Here is a 15,174-nt window from a genome sequence, read left to right as displayed (position 1 = left end):
ATGCATTGAAAACAGTGTGCGTCTTATCATTGAGGTTGTCTTGTTAGGAAAATGAGTTAGGAGACAAAGTAACGGTTTTCCTACATGAAGTTAGTGAGTCTCTCTTAGATTAGAGTTGAATAGCGTCCTAGCTCATTCAGCAACAGAGACAATCACGATATTAGCTCTTTGAGCAAGAAATGCATTGAAAACAGTGTGCGTCTTATCATTGAGGTTGTCTTGTTAGGAAAATGCGTTAGAAGACAAAGTAACGGTGTTCCTACATGAAGTTAGTGAGTCTCTCTTAGATTAGAGTTGAATAGCGTCCTAACTCATTCAGCAACAGAGACAATCACGATCTTAGCTCTTTTAGCAAGAAATGCATTGAAAACAGTGTGCGTCTTATCATTGAGGTTGTCTTGTTAGGAAAATGCGTTAGGAGACAAAGTAACGGTGTTCCTACATGAAGTTAGTGAGTCTCTCTTAGATTAGAGTTGAATAGCGTCCTAGCTCATTCAGCAACAGAGACAATCACGATCTTAGCTCTTTTAGCAAGAAATGCATTGAAAACAGTGTGCGTCTTATCATTGAGGTTGTCTTGTTAGGAAAATGCGTTAGGAGACAAAGTAACGGTGTTCCTACATGAAGTTAGTGAGTCTCTCTTAGATTAGAGTTGAATAGCGTCCTAGCTCATTCAGCAACAGAGACAATCACGATCTTAGCTCTTTTAGCAAGAAATGCATTGAAAACAGTGTGCCTCTTATCATTGAGGTTGTCTTGTTAGGAAAATGAGTTAGGAGACAAAGTAACGGTGTTCCTACATTAAGTTAGTGAGTCTCTCTTAGATTAGAGTTGAATAGCGTCCTAGCTCATTCAGCAACAGAGACAATCACGATCTTAGCTCTTTTAGCAAGAAATGCATTGAAAACAGTGTGCGTCTTATCATTGAGGTTGTCTTGTTAGGAAAATGAGTTAGGAGACAAAGTAACGGTGTTCCTACATGAAGTTAGTGAGTCTCTCTTAGATTAGAGTTGAATAGCTTCCTAGCTCATTCAGCAACAGAGACAATCACGATCTTAGCTCTTTAAGCAAGAAATGCATTGAAAACAGTGTGCGTCTTATCATTGAGGTTGTCTTGTTAGGAAAATGAGTTAGGAGACAAAGTAACGGTGTTCCTACATGAAGTTAGTGAGTCTCTCTTAGATTAGAGTTGAATAGCGTCCTAGCTCATTCAGCAACAGAGACAATCACGATCTTAGCTCTTTTAGCAAGAAATGCATTGAAAACAGTGTGCGTCTTATCATTGAGGTTGTCTTGTTAGGAAAATGAGTTAGGAGACAAAGTAACAGTGTTCCTACATGAAGTTAGTGAGTCTCTCTTAGATTAGAGTTGAATAGCGTCCTAGCTCATTCAGCAACAGAGACAATCACGATCTTAGCTCTTTTAGCAAGAAATGCATTGAAAACAGTGTGCGTCTTATCATTGAGGTTGTCTTGTTAGGAAAATGAGTTAGGAGACAAAGTAACGGTGTTCCTACATGAAGTTAGTGAGTCTCTCTTAGATTAGAGTTGAATAGCTTCCTAGCTCATTCAGCAACAGAGACAATCACGATCTTAGCTCTTTAAGCAAGAAATGCATTGAAAACAGTGTGCGTCTTATCATTGAGGTTGTCTTGTTAGGAAAATGAGTTAGGAGACAAAGTAACGGTGTTCCTACATGAAGTTAGTGAGTCTCTCTTAGATTAGAGTTGAATAGCGTCCTAGCTCATTCAGCAACAGAGACAATCACGATCTTAGCTCTTTTAGCAAGAAATGCATTGAAAACAGTGTGCGTCTTATCATTGAGGTTGTCTTGTTAGGAAAATGCGTTAGGAGACAAAGTAACGGTGTTCCTACATGAAGTTAGTGAGTCTCTCTTAGATTAGAGTTGAATAGCGTCCTAGCTCATTCAGCAACAGAGACAATCACGATCTTAGCTCTTTTAGCAAGAAATGCATTGAAAACAGTGTGCGTCTTATCATTGAGGTTGTCTTGTTAGGAAAATGAGTTAGGAGACAAAGTAACGGTGTTCCTACATGAAGTTAGTGAGTCTCTCTTAGATTAGAGTTGAATAGCGTCCTAGCTCATTCAGCAACAGAGACAATCACGATCTTAGCTCTTTTAGCAAGAAATGCATTGAAAACAGTGTGCGTCTTATCATTGAGGTTGTCTTGTTAGGAAAATGCGTTAGGAGACAAAGTAACGGTGTTCCTACATGAAGTTAGTGAGTCTCTCTTAGATTAGAGTTGAATAGCGTCCTAGCTCATTCAGCAACAGAGACAATCACGATCTTAGCTCTTTTAGCAAGAAATGCATTGAAAACAGTGTGCGTCTTATCATTGAGGTTGTCTTGTTAGGAAAATGCGTTAGGAGACAAAGTAACGGTGTTCCTACATGAAGTTAGTGAGTCTCTCTTAGATTAGAGTTGAATAGCGTCCTAGCTCATTCAGCAACAGAGACAATCACGATCTTAGCTCTTTTAGCAAGAAATGCATTGAAAACAGTGTGCCTCTTATCATTGAGGTTGTCTTGTTAGGAAAATGAGTTAGGAGACAAAGTAACGGTGTTCCTACATTAAGTTAGTGAGTCTCTCTTAGATTAGAGTTGAATAGCGTCCTAGCTCATTCAGCAACAGAGACAATCACGATCTTAGCTCTTTTAGCAAGAAATGCATTGAAAACAGTGTGCGTCTTATCATTGAGGTTGTCTTGTTAGGAAAATGAGTTAGGAGACAAAGTAACGGTGTTCCTACATGAAGTTAGTGAGTCTCTCTTAGATTAGAGTTGAATAGCTTCCTAGCTCATTCAGCAACAGAGACAATCACGATCTTAGCTCTTTAAGCAAGAAATGCATTGAAAACAGTGTGCGTCTTATCATTGAGGTTGTCTTGTTAGGAAAATGAGTTAGGAGACAAAGTAACGGTGTTCCTACATGAAGTTAGTGAGTCTCTCTTAGATTAGAGTTGAATAGCGTCCTAGCTCATTCAGCAACAGAGACAATCACGATCTTAGCTCTTTTAGCAAGAAATGCATTGAAAACAGTGTGCGTCTTATCATTGAGGTTGTCTTGTTAGAAAAATGAGTTAGGAGACAAAGTAACGGTGTTCCTACATGAAGTTAGTGAGTCTCTCTTAGATTAGAGTTGAATAGCGTCCTAGCTCATTCAGCAACAGAGACAATCACGATCTTAGCTCTTTTAGCAAGAAATGCATTGAAAACAGTGTGCGTCTTATCATTGAGGTTGTCTTGTTAGGAAAATGAGTTAGGAGACAAAGTAACGGTGTTCCTACATGAAGTTAGTGAGTCTCTCTTAGATTAGAGTTGAATAGCTTCCTAGCTCATTCAGCAACAGAGACAATCACAATCTTAGCTCTTTTAGCAAGAAATGCATTGAAAACAGTGTGCGTCTTATCATTGAGGTTGTCTTGTTAGGAAAATGAGTTAGAAGACAAAGTAACGGTGTTCCTACATGAAGTTAGTGAGTCTCTCTTAGATTAGAGTTGAATAGCGTCCTAGCTCATTCAGCAACAGAGACAATCACGATCTTAGCTCTTTTAGCAAGAAATGCATTGAAAACAGTGAGCGTCTTATCATTGAGGTTGTCTTGTTAGGAAAATGAATTAGGAGACAAAGTAACGGTGTTCCTACATGAAGTTAGTGAGTCTCTCTTAGATTAGAGTTGAATAGCGTCCTAGCTCATTCAGCAACAGAGACAATCACGATCTTAGCTCTTTTAGCAAGAAATGCATTGAAAACAGTGTGCGTCTTATCATTGAGGTTGTCTTGTTAGGAAAATGCGTTAGGAGACAAAGTAACGGTGTTCCTACATGAAGTTAGTGAGTCTCTCTTAGATTAGAGTTGAATAGCGTCCTAGCTCATTCAGCAACAGAGACAATCACGATCTTAGCTCTTTTAGCAAGAAATGCAATTTGACATGCTTTGTGCAGCGCTGCGTAATCTGTGTGCGCTATATAAATAAAGAATTATTATTATTTATTATTAAAACAGTGTGCGTCTTATCATTGAGGTTGTCTTGTTAGGATAATGAGTTAGGAGACAAAGTAACGGTGTTCCTACATGAAGTTAGTGAGTCTCTCTTAGATTAGAGTTGAATAGCGTCCTAGCTCATTCAGCAACAGAGACAATCACGATCTTAGCTCTTTTAGCAAGAAATGCATTGAAAACAGTGTGCGTCTTATCATTGAGGTTGTCTTGTTAGTAAAATGAGTTAGGAGACAAAGTAACGGTGTTCCTACATGAAGTTAGTGAGTCTCTCTTAGATTAGAGTTGAATAGCGTCCTAACTCATTCAGCAACAGAGACAATCACGATCTTAGCTCTTTTAGCAAGAAATGCATTGAAAACAGTGTGCGTCTTATCATTGAGGTTGTCTTGTTAGGAAAATGAGTTAGGAGACAAAGTAACGGTGTTCCTACATGAAGTTATTGAGTCTCTCTTAGATTAGAATTGAATAGCGTCCTAACTCATTCAGCAACAGAGACAATCACGATCTTAGCTCTTTTAGCAAGAAATGCATTGAAAACAGTGTGCGTCTTATCATTGAGGTTGTCTTGTTAGGAAAATGAGTTAGGAGACAAAGTAACGGTGTTCCTACATGAAGTTAGTGAGTCTCTCTTAGATTAGAGTTGAATAGCGTCCTAGCTCATTCAGCAACAGAGACAATCACGATATTAGCTCTTTGAGCAAGAAATGCATTGAAAACAGTGTGCGTCTTATCATTGAGGTTGTCTTGTTAGGAAAATGCGTTAGAAGACAAAGTAACGGTGTTCCTACATGAAGTTAGTGAGTCTCTCTTAGATTAGAGTTGAATAGCGTCATAACTCATTCAGCAACAGAGACAATCACGATCTTAGCTCTTTTAGCAAGAAATGCATTGAAAACAGTGTGCGTCTTATCATTGAGGTTGTTTTGTTAGGAAAATGAGTTAGGAGACAAAGTAACGGTGTTCCTACATGAAGTTAGTGAGTCTCTCTTAGATTAGAGTTGAATAGCGTCCTAGCTCATTCAGCAACAGAGACAATCACGATATTAGCTCTTTGAGCAAGAAATGCATTGAAAACAGTGTGCGTCTTATCATTGAGGTTGTCTTGTTAGGAAAATGCGTTAGAAGACAAAGTAACGGTGTTCCTACATGAAGTTAGTGAGTCTCTCTTAGATTAGAGTTGAATAGCGTCCTAACTCATTCAGCAACAGAGACAATCACGATCTTAGCTCTTTTTGCAAGAAATGCATTGAAAACAGTGTGCGTCTTATCATTGAGGTTGTCTTGTTAGGAAAATGAGTTAGGAGACAAAGTAACGGTGTTCCTACATGAAGTTAGTGAGTCTCTCTTAGATTAGAGTTGAATAGCGTCCTAGCTCATTCAGCAACAGAGACAATCACGATCTTAGCTCTTTTAGCAAGAAATGCATTGAAAACAGTGTGCGTCTTATCATTGAGGTTGTCTTGTTAGTAAAATGAGTTAGGAGACAAAGTAACTGTGTTCCTACATGAAGTTTATGGAGTCTCTCTTAGATTAGAGTTGAATAGCGTCCTAACTCATTCAGCAACAGAGACAATCACAATCTTAGCTCTTTTAGCAAGAAATGCATTGAAAACAGTGTGCGTCTTATCATTGAGGTTGTCTTGTTAGGAAAATGAGTTAGGAGACAAAGTAACGGTGTTCCTACATGAAGTTAGTGAGTCTCTCTTAGATTAGAATTGAATAGCGTCCTAACTCATTCAGCAACAGAGACAATCACGATCTTAGCTCTTTTAGCAAGAAATGCATTGAAAACAGTGTGCGTCTTATCATTGAGGTTGTCTTGTTAGGAAAATGAGTTAGGAGACAAAGTAACGGTTTTCCTACATGAAGTTAGTGAGTCTCTCTTAGATTAGAGTTGAATAGCGTCCTAGCTCATTCAGCAACAGAGACAATCACGATATTAGCTCTTTGAGCAAGAAATGCATTGAAAACAGTGTGCGTCTTATCATTGAGGTTGTCTTGTTAGGAAAATGCGTTAGAAGACAAAGTAACGGTGTTCCTACATGAAGTTAGTGAGTCTCTCTTAGATTAGAGTTGAATAGCGTCCTAACTCATTCAGCAACAGAGACAATCACGATCTTAGCTCTTTTAGCAAGAAATGCATTGAAAACAGTGTGCGTCTTATCATTGAGGTTGTCTTGTTAGGAAAATGCGTTAGGAGACAAAGTAACGGTGTTCCTACATGAAGTTAGTGAGTCTCTCTTAGATTAGAGTTGAATAGCGTCCTAGCTCATTCAGCAACAGAGACAATCACGATCTTAGCTCTTTTAGCAAGAAATGCATTGAAAACAGTGTGCGTCTTATCATTGAGGTTGTCTTGTTAGGAAAATGCGTTAGGAGACAAAGTAACGGTGTTCCTACATGAAGTTAGTGAGTCTCTCTTAGATTAGAGTTGAATAGCGTCCTAGCTCATTCAGCAACAGAGACAATCACGATCTTAGCTCTTTTAGCAAGAAATGCATTGAAAACAGTGTGCCTCTTATCATTGAGGTTGTCTTGTTAGGAAAATGAGTTAGGAGACAAAGTAACGGTGTTCCTACATTAAGTTAGTGAGTCTCTCTTAGATTAGAGTTGAATAGCGTCCTAGCTCATTCAGCAACAGAGACAATCACGATCTTAGCTCTTTTAGCAAGAAATGCATTGAAAACAGTGTGCGTCTTATCATTGAGGTTGTCTTGTTAGGAAAATGAGTTAGGAGACAAAGTAACGGTGTTCCTACATGAAGTTAGTGAGTCTCTCTTAGATTAGAGTTGAATAGCTTCCTAGCTCATTCAGCAACAGAGACAATCACGATCTTAGCTCTTTAAGCAAGAAATGCATTGAAAACAGTGTGCGTCTTATCATTGAGGTTGTCTTGTTAGGAAAATGAGTTAGGAGACAAAGTAACGGTGTTCCTACATGAAGTTAGTGAGTCTCTCTTAGATTAGAGTTGAATAGCGTCCTAGCTCATTCAGCAACAGAGACAATCACGATCTTAGCTCTTTTAGCAAGAAATGCATTGAAAACAGTGTGCGTCTTATCATTGAGGTTGTCTTGTTAGGAAAATGAGTTAGGAGACAAAGTAACAGTGTTCCTACATGAAGTTAGTGAGTCTCTCTTAGATTAGAGTTGAATAGCGTCCTAGCTCATTCAGCAACAGAGACAATCACGATCTTAGCTCTTTTAGCAAGAAATGCATTGAAAACAGTGTGCGTCTTATCATTGAGGTTGTCTTGTTAGGAAAATGAGTTAGGAGACAAAGTAACGGTGTTCCTACATGAAGTTAGTGAGTCTCTCTTAGATTAGAGTTGAATAGCTTCCTAGCTCATTCAGCAACAGAGACAATCACGATCTTAGCTCTTTAAGCAAGAAATGCATTGAAAACAGTGTGCGTCTTATCATTGAGGTTGTCTTGTTAGGAAAATGAGTTAGGAGACAAAGTAACGGTGTTCCTACATGAAGTTAGTGAGTCTCTCTTAGATTAGAGTTGAATAGCGTCCTAGCTCATTCAGCAACAGAGACAATCACGATCTTAGCTCTTTTAGCAAGAAATGCATTGAAAACAGTGTGCGTCTTATCATTGAGGTTGTCTTGTTAGGAAAATGCGTTAGGAGACAAAGTAACGGTGTTCCTACATGAAGTTAGTGAGTCTCTCTTAGATTAGAGTTGAATAGCGTCCTAGCTCATTCAGCAACAGAGACAATCACGATCTTAGCTCTTTTAGCAAGAAATGCATTGAAAACAGTGTGCGTCTTATCATTGAGGTTGTCTTGTTAGGAAAATGAGTTAGGAGACAAAGTAACGGTGTTCCTACATGAAGTTAGTGAGTCTCTCTTAGATTAGAGTTGAATAGCGTCCTAGCTCATTCAGCAACAGAGACAATCACGATCTTAGCTCTTTTAGCAAGAAATGCATTGAAAACAGTGTGCGTCTTATCATTGAGGTTGTCTTGTTAGGAAAATGCGTTAGGAGACAAAGTAACGGTGTTCCTACATGAAGTTAGTGAGTCTCTCTTAGATTAGAGTTGAATAGCGTCCTAGCTCATTCAGCAACAGAGACAATCACGATCTTAGCTCTTTTAGCAAGAAATGCATTGAAAACAGTGTGCGTCTTATCATTGAGGTTGTCTTGTTAGGAAAATGCGTTAGGAGACAAAGTAACGGTGTTCCTACATGAAGTTAGTGAGTCTCTCTTAGATTAGAGTTGAATAGCGTCCTAGCTCATTCAGCAACAGAGACAATCACGATCTTAGCTCTTTTAGCAAGAAATGCATTGAAAACAGTGTGCCTCTTATCATTGAGGTTGTCTTGTTAGGAAAATGAGTTAGGAGACAAAGTAACGGTGTTCCTACATTAAGTTAGTGAGTCTCTCTTAGATTAGAGTTGAATAGCGTCCTAGCTCATTCAGCAACAGAGACAATCACGATCTTAGCTCTTTTAGCAAGAAATGCATTGAAAACAGTGTGCGTCTTATCATTGAGGTTGTCTTGTTAGGAAAATGAGTTAGGAGACAAAGTAACGGTGTTCCTACATGAAGTTAGTGAGTCTCTCTTAGATTAGAGTTGAATAGCTTCCTAGCTCATTCAGCAACAGAGACAATCACGATCTTAGCTCTTTAAGCAAGAAATGCATTGAAAACAGTGTGCGTCTTATCATTGAGGTTGTCTTGTTAGGAAAATGAGTTAGGAGACAAAGTAACGGTGTTCCTACATGAAGTTAGTGAGTCTCTCTTAGATTAGAGTTGAATAGCGTCCTAGCTCATTCAGCAACAGAGACAATCACGATCTTAGCTCTTTTAGCAAGAAATGCATTGAAAACAGTGTGCGTCTTATCATTGAGGTTGTCTTGTTAGAAAAATGAGTTAGGAGACAAAGTAACGGTGTTCCTACATGAAGTTAGTGAGTCTCTCTTAGATTAGAGTTGAATAGCGTCCTAGCTCATTCAGCAACAGAGACAATCACGATCTTAGCTCTTTTAGCAAGAAATGCATTGAAAACAGTGTGCGTCTTATCATTGAGGTTGTCTTGTTAGGAAAATGAGTTAGGAGACAAAGTAACGGTGTTCCTACATGAAGTTAGTGAGTCTCTCTTAGATTAGAGTTGAATAGCTTCCTAGCTCATTCAGCAACAGAGACAATCACAATCTTAGCTCTTTTAGCAAGAAATGCATTGAAAACAGTGTGCGTCTTATCATTGAGGTTGTCTTGTTAGGAAAATGAGTTAGAAGACAAAGTAACGGTGTTCCTACATGAAGTTAGTGAGTCTCTCTTAGATTAGAGTTGAATAGCGTCCTAGCTCATTCAGCAACAGAGACAATCACGATCTTAGCTCTTTTAGCAAGAAATGCATTGAAAACAGTGAGCGTCTTATCATTGAGGTTGTCTTGTTAGGAAAATGAATTAGGAGACAAAGTAACGGTGTTCCTACATGAAGTTAGTGAGTCTCTCTTAGATTAGAGTTGAATAGCGTCCTAGCTCATTCAGCAACAGAGACAATCACGATCTTAGCTCTTTTAGCAAGAAATGCATTGAAAACAGTGTGCGTCTTATCATTGAGGTTGTCTTGTTAGGAAAATGCGTTAGGAGACAAAGTAACGGTGTTCCTACATGAAGTTAGTGAGTCTCTCTTAGATTAGAGTTGAATAGCGTCCTAGCTCATTCAGCAACAGAGACAATCACGATCTTAGCTCTTTTAGCAAGAAATGCATTGAAAACAGTGTGCCTCTTATCATTGAGGTTGTCTTGTTAGGAAAATGAGTTAGGAGACAAAGTAACGGTGTTCCTACATTAAGTTAGTGAGTCTCTCTTAGATTAGAGTTGAATAGCGTCCTAGCTCATTCAGCAACAGAGACAATCACCATCTTAGCTCTTTTAGCAAGAAATGCATTGAAAACAGTGTGCGTCTTATCATTGAGGTTGTCTTGTTAGGAAAATGAGTTAGGAGACAAAGTAACGGTGTTCCTACATGAAGTTAGTGAGTCTCTCTTAGATTAGAGTTGAATAGCGTCCTAGCTCATTCAGCAACAGAGACAATCACGATCTTAGCTCTTTTAGCAAGAAATGCATTGAAAACAGTGTGCGTCTTATCATTGAGGTTGTCTTGTTAGGAAAATGAGTTAGGAGACAAAGTAACGGTGTTCCTACATGAAGTTAGTGAGTCTCTCTTAGATTAGAGTTGAATAGCGTCCTAGCTCATTCAGCAACAGAGACAATCACGATCTTAGCTCTTTTAGCAAGAAATGCATTGAAAACAGTGTGCGTCTTATCATTGAGGTTGTCTTGTTAGGAAAATGCGTTAGGAGACAAAGTAACGGTGTTCCTACATGAAGTTAGTGAGTCTCTCTTAGATTAGAGTTGAATAGCGTCCTAGCTCATTCAGCAACAGAGACAATCACGATCTTAGCTCTTTTAGCAAGAAATGCATTGAAAACAGTGTGCGTCTTATCATTGAGGTTGTCTTGTTAGGAAAATGAGTTAGGAGACAAAGTAACGGTGTTCCTACATGAAGTTAGTGAGTCTCTCTTAGATTAGAGTTGAATAGCGTCCTAGCTCATTCAGCAACAGAGACAATCACGATCTTAGCTCTTTTAGCAAGAAATGCATTGAAAACAGTGTGCGTCTTATCATTGAGGTTGTCTTGTTAGGAAAATGCGTTAGGAGACAAAGTAACGGTGTTCCTACATGAAGTTAGTGAGTCTCTCTTAGATTAGAGTTGAATAGCGTCCTAGCTCATTCAGCAACAGAGACAATCACGATCTTAGCTCTTTTAGCAAGAAATGCATTGAAAACAGTGTGCGTCTTATCATTGAGGTTGTCTTGTTAGGAAAATGCGTTAGGAGACAAAGTAACGGTGTTCCTACATGAAGTTAGTGAGTCTCTCTTAGATTAGAGTTGAATAGCGTCCTAGCTCATTCAGCAACAGAGACAATCACGATCTTAGCTCTTTTAGCAAGAAATGCATTGAAAACAGTGTGCCTCTTATCATTGAGGTTGTCTTGTTAGGAAAATGAGTTAGGAGACAAAGTAACGGTGTTCCTACATTAAGTTAGTGAGTCTCTCTTAGATTAGAGTTGAATAGCGTCCTAGCTCATTCAGCAACAGAGACAATCACGATCTTAGCTCTTTTAGCAAGAAATGCATTGAAAACAGTGTGCGTCTTATCATTGAGGTTGTCTTGTTAGGAAAATGAGTTAGGAGACAAAGTAACGGTGTTCCTACATGAAGTTAGTGAGTCTCTCTTAGATTAGAGTTGAATAGCTTCCTAGCTCATTCAGCAACAGAGACAATCACGATCTTAGCTCTTTAAGCAAGAAATGCATTGAAAACAGTGTGCGTCTTATCATTGAGGTTGTCTTGTTAGGAAAATGAGTTAGGAGACAAAGTAACGGTGTTCCTACATGAAGTTAGTGAGTCTCTCTTAGATTAGAGTTGAATAGCGTCCTAGCTCATTCAGCAACAGAGACAATCACGATCTTAGCTCTTTTAGCAAGAAATGCATTGAAAACAGTGTGCGTCTTATCATTGAGGTTGTCTTGTTAGGAAAATGAGTTAGGAGACAAAGTAACGGTGTTCCTACATGAAGTTAGTGAGTCTCTCTTAGATTAGAGTTGAATAGCGTCCTAGCTCATTCAGCAAAAGAGACAATCACGATCTTAGCTCTTTTAGCAAGAAATGCATTGAAAACAGTGTGCGTCTTATCATTGAGGTTGTCTTGTTAGAAAAATGAGTTAGGAGGGGGGGCGTGCCCGGAAGCCGATGTGAGCGGACGCACAGCTAGCGAGCTCCGCATCACCAGGGCTGCATAAGCCGAAAATAAGCGGACCCGACTCACCTCAACATGGGAAACCGGAGGGGACCGTCGGCGGGAAGGTCGAGGAGCGACGAGAGGCCGCCGCCAACCCTGCCAGCGGCGGACTTCTTTAAAAAGAGGAGCGTGGAAGTGCCGGCGGGGAACAGCAAGATGGCGCCGGCCCGAGCCTGCCACGAGGCGCCACTTCCGGCACTGCGACACAGTGCGCACAGGGAGCCGGAGAGCCCGTGTGAAGGGCTTGAGCTCTTATCTCGGCACCGGAGTGCAGAAAGTAAGGTGGGGGAAGAACCTAGCTCCCTCAGTGGACCTGAAGAGAGGCCAGAGATAGCTCCCCGACACCCTAGCTACATATGTAGCCAACAGAAGCCTTCCCCTCCACAGCCTGGCTCCCCAGCTACTACATTAACCCCTCCAACACCGGGGTACCAGCTCCCTTTGAGTGAAGGAGACAGCCATTCACCAGCCCCTGACCTGGGACCACAAATCTTGCACCCCTCACTGCCTCCCCCCCCTGCCCTACAGCACACATTGTGTTCTCCAGATGTCTTAACCAGTCAAAAGCTGGAAATATCATACGCTGCTGCACTGCGAAACAGCACACTTTATGCCACTCAAGCTCAATTACGCTCTCCAGCTGGAGATGGGTGTATACAGCAAGCACAGGAATCCCTGACCTCTCCACCGGCCTCCCCACATCTGTATTCTTCGATCCCTTCACAAATCTCTCCTCCCTTGCATGACCCGCTATGGCTCTATATCCAACAAATGCCCACCAAGCAAGACTTCAGGGAGCTGATAGAGGAAGTGAAGGAAACTTGCCGGCAAGAAATTGCAACAGTCCATAAAGAAGTTCAACAAGTGGCGCAGAGAGTGGATATACTTGAAGACGACCACAATCTGGCCAGAACAGCAGTTTCCACTCTACAACAGCAGGTTTCAACGCAAGACTCCATTATTAGAGACCTGAGAAGGCACGTAGAAGATCTAGATAATAGGGGTCGTCGACACAACATTAGAATCCGTGGTATTCCAGAACAACAGGGGGAGGAGAATGTTCAAGGCTACCTACAGAACCTTTTCAACACTATCCTTGATAGACCGCTAGACACCCCCATTAAGATGGACAGAGCTCACAGGGCACTGCGCCCTAAGACGGCAGGTCCTCCCCGAGATGTTATTTGCCATGTGAATGACTTCATGTTAAAAGAGGAGATAATGAAGCGGTCTCGCTTGATGAAATCCATTTTTTTGGGGGGGGCTAAGCTCCAACTATACCAAGATCTCTCCTGGATTACTCTGCAACAACGCAGAGCCCTGAAACCGCTCTTAGACCTCCTAAGAGAACAAGGCATACCTTACCGCTGGGGTTTCCCATTTAGCCTGACGGCAAGAAAAGACGGTCACTCAGCCGTCCTGCGATACCCAGAAGATCTTAAAAATTTCTGTGACACCTTCCAGCTCACCCTCCCGGATCTCCCGGACTGGCCTCAACATCCATCCTCAGTGGATCTACCTCCTACCTGGCAACAAGTCCGACCGTCAAAGAAGAGACAGAGGGCCTTGGACACTGGAAGTAGACAGTCCAATGGACGATAAGTATCGACAAAATATAGCCATTCTCCTTCTGATGTATATTGATATATGATCGGGTTTATCTTAATCCTTATATGTTAAATTTAATCGGCCCTACCTCTCTAACTGTTGTACCTGTAGTCCTTACTAATGCATAGGTTTACTACCATAGAGGTTACCATAGCTTAACTACATGTCGGTGTCCTGCATAAGGGCTCAGGGATGCGGGTTCATCCAGATGTTTCTGTTCCGTTATCCATTGTTTTATTCCGGAGTACGTTTTTCTTCCCCAAGGGTAAATCTTCCCAAAGAGGTTTGCTCCCGGTAACTGACAATGTCAGCCCCGGAGAAATGCGGGACTATACTTCGGAAGATTTACGGCGAGAACTGCCCTAGGCTACCCTCGCTTTTGCAAGTGTTTTATGTTAATGTTGTTTTATTCTTGTTTTTGGTTTTATTTCATGTGTTGGTCCATGAGTCTCTATACAAGTTGTCTTCCGATCCACCCAACCGTGTGACGGAAACAGAACCCGGCCGAGCTCCCCCGGGAGGCTCTAAGGCCGTGATCCCGTCACCTATAAAAACTTTCCATATAGCTGACAGACTAACTTACACAGATTATGGTTAAAATACTTTCCCTAAACACTAAAGGTCTCAATTCAGATGTGAAAAGGCGGCTTCTTCTGAAAGAATTACGCCAGGCCAAAGCAGACATAGTGTTCCTCCAAGAAACGCATTTCACATCCACAAGCTCCTTTCACTTTGCCAACCACTGGTATCCCGTGTCTTTCCTGGCTAATGCTCCCACTAAGAAGGCAGGGGTAGCTATTCTTATTTCTAGACATTGCCCATTTCAGTTAACGGAAACCGTAGCAGATCCCCACGGCAGATATATTATAATTAAGGGTTCACTCATGAACATTCACATGACACTGTGTAATATTTATGCTCCAAATTCCAGCCAACTCCCCTTCCTCAATAAGGTCCTTTCTGGATTAGCATCTGATCAACACGAACTTTTATTAGTGGGTGGTGACTTTAATGTGGTGTTCTCGGACAGTGTAGACCGCCTAGCAGTCTCGGCCCGCCCGACATCTCAGGGGACGAAAACGTTAGCTACAGGGTTCCGTCGTTTGATCCGTAAGTGCTCACTGTATGACCTATGGAGAGTGAATAACCCGACGGCCAGGAACTTTACATTCTACTCCCCCCCACATAGGACTCACACGCGAATAGACTATTTTTTTGGCAACTATCCGACGTTACGAGCCCTAGGGGATGCTGAAATTGGCCAAATTACATGGTCAGACCATGCCCCGATCTTCCTGGACCTGAAGTTGGAAGATACCCCACTTAGATCTCCCCACTGGCGTCTTAATGAAACCCTCCTTTCTTCCCCACTCTCAAGAGAATCCCTGAGGACGGTTTTGATTAATTATTTTAAGGAAAACACCCCGACGGCCCCATCCGTCCCAATTCTATGGGAGGCCCATAAAACAGTTTTTAGGGGCGAGGCGATATCTATAGCCACTAAGATAAAAAGGGATAGATTACTTAATTATTCTAGATACAAACAGAATCTTAGACAGGCTGAAAGAGATCTAGCCACCTCCCCTACACCTTCCCTACTAAGACGAATCCAGGTCCTTCGTTCTAAACTACGGGAGTTAGACCTTTTAGACGTGGAGCGCATGATTAAGTACTCTAAACGGAAATTTTACGAATTTGGTAATAAGGCTCACACACTACTGGCCAG

Source organism: Engystomops pustulosus, chromosome 11 (assembly GCF_040894005.1).
Source record: "Engystomops pustulosus chromosome 11, aEngPut4.maternal, whole genome shotgun sequence".
Taxonomy (NCBI): domain Eukaryota; kingdom Metazoa; phylum Chordata; class Amphibia; order Anura; family Leptodactylidae; genus Engystomops; species Engystomops pustulosus.
The sequence above is the reverse complement of the archived record's forward strand: the minus strand, read 5'-3'. Positions refer to the sequence as shown.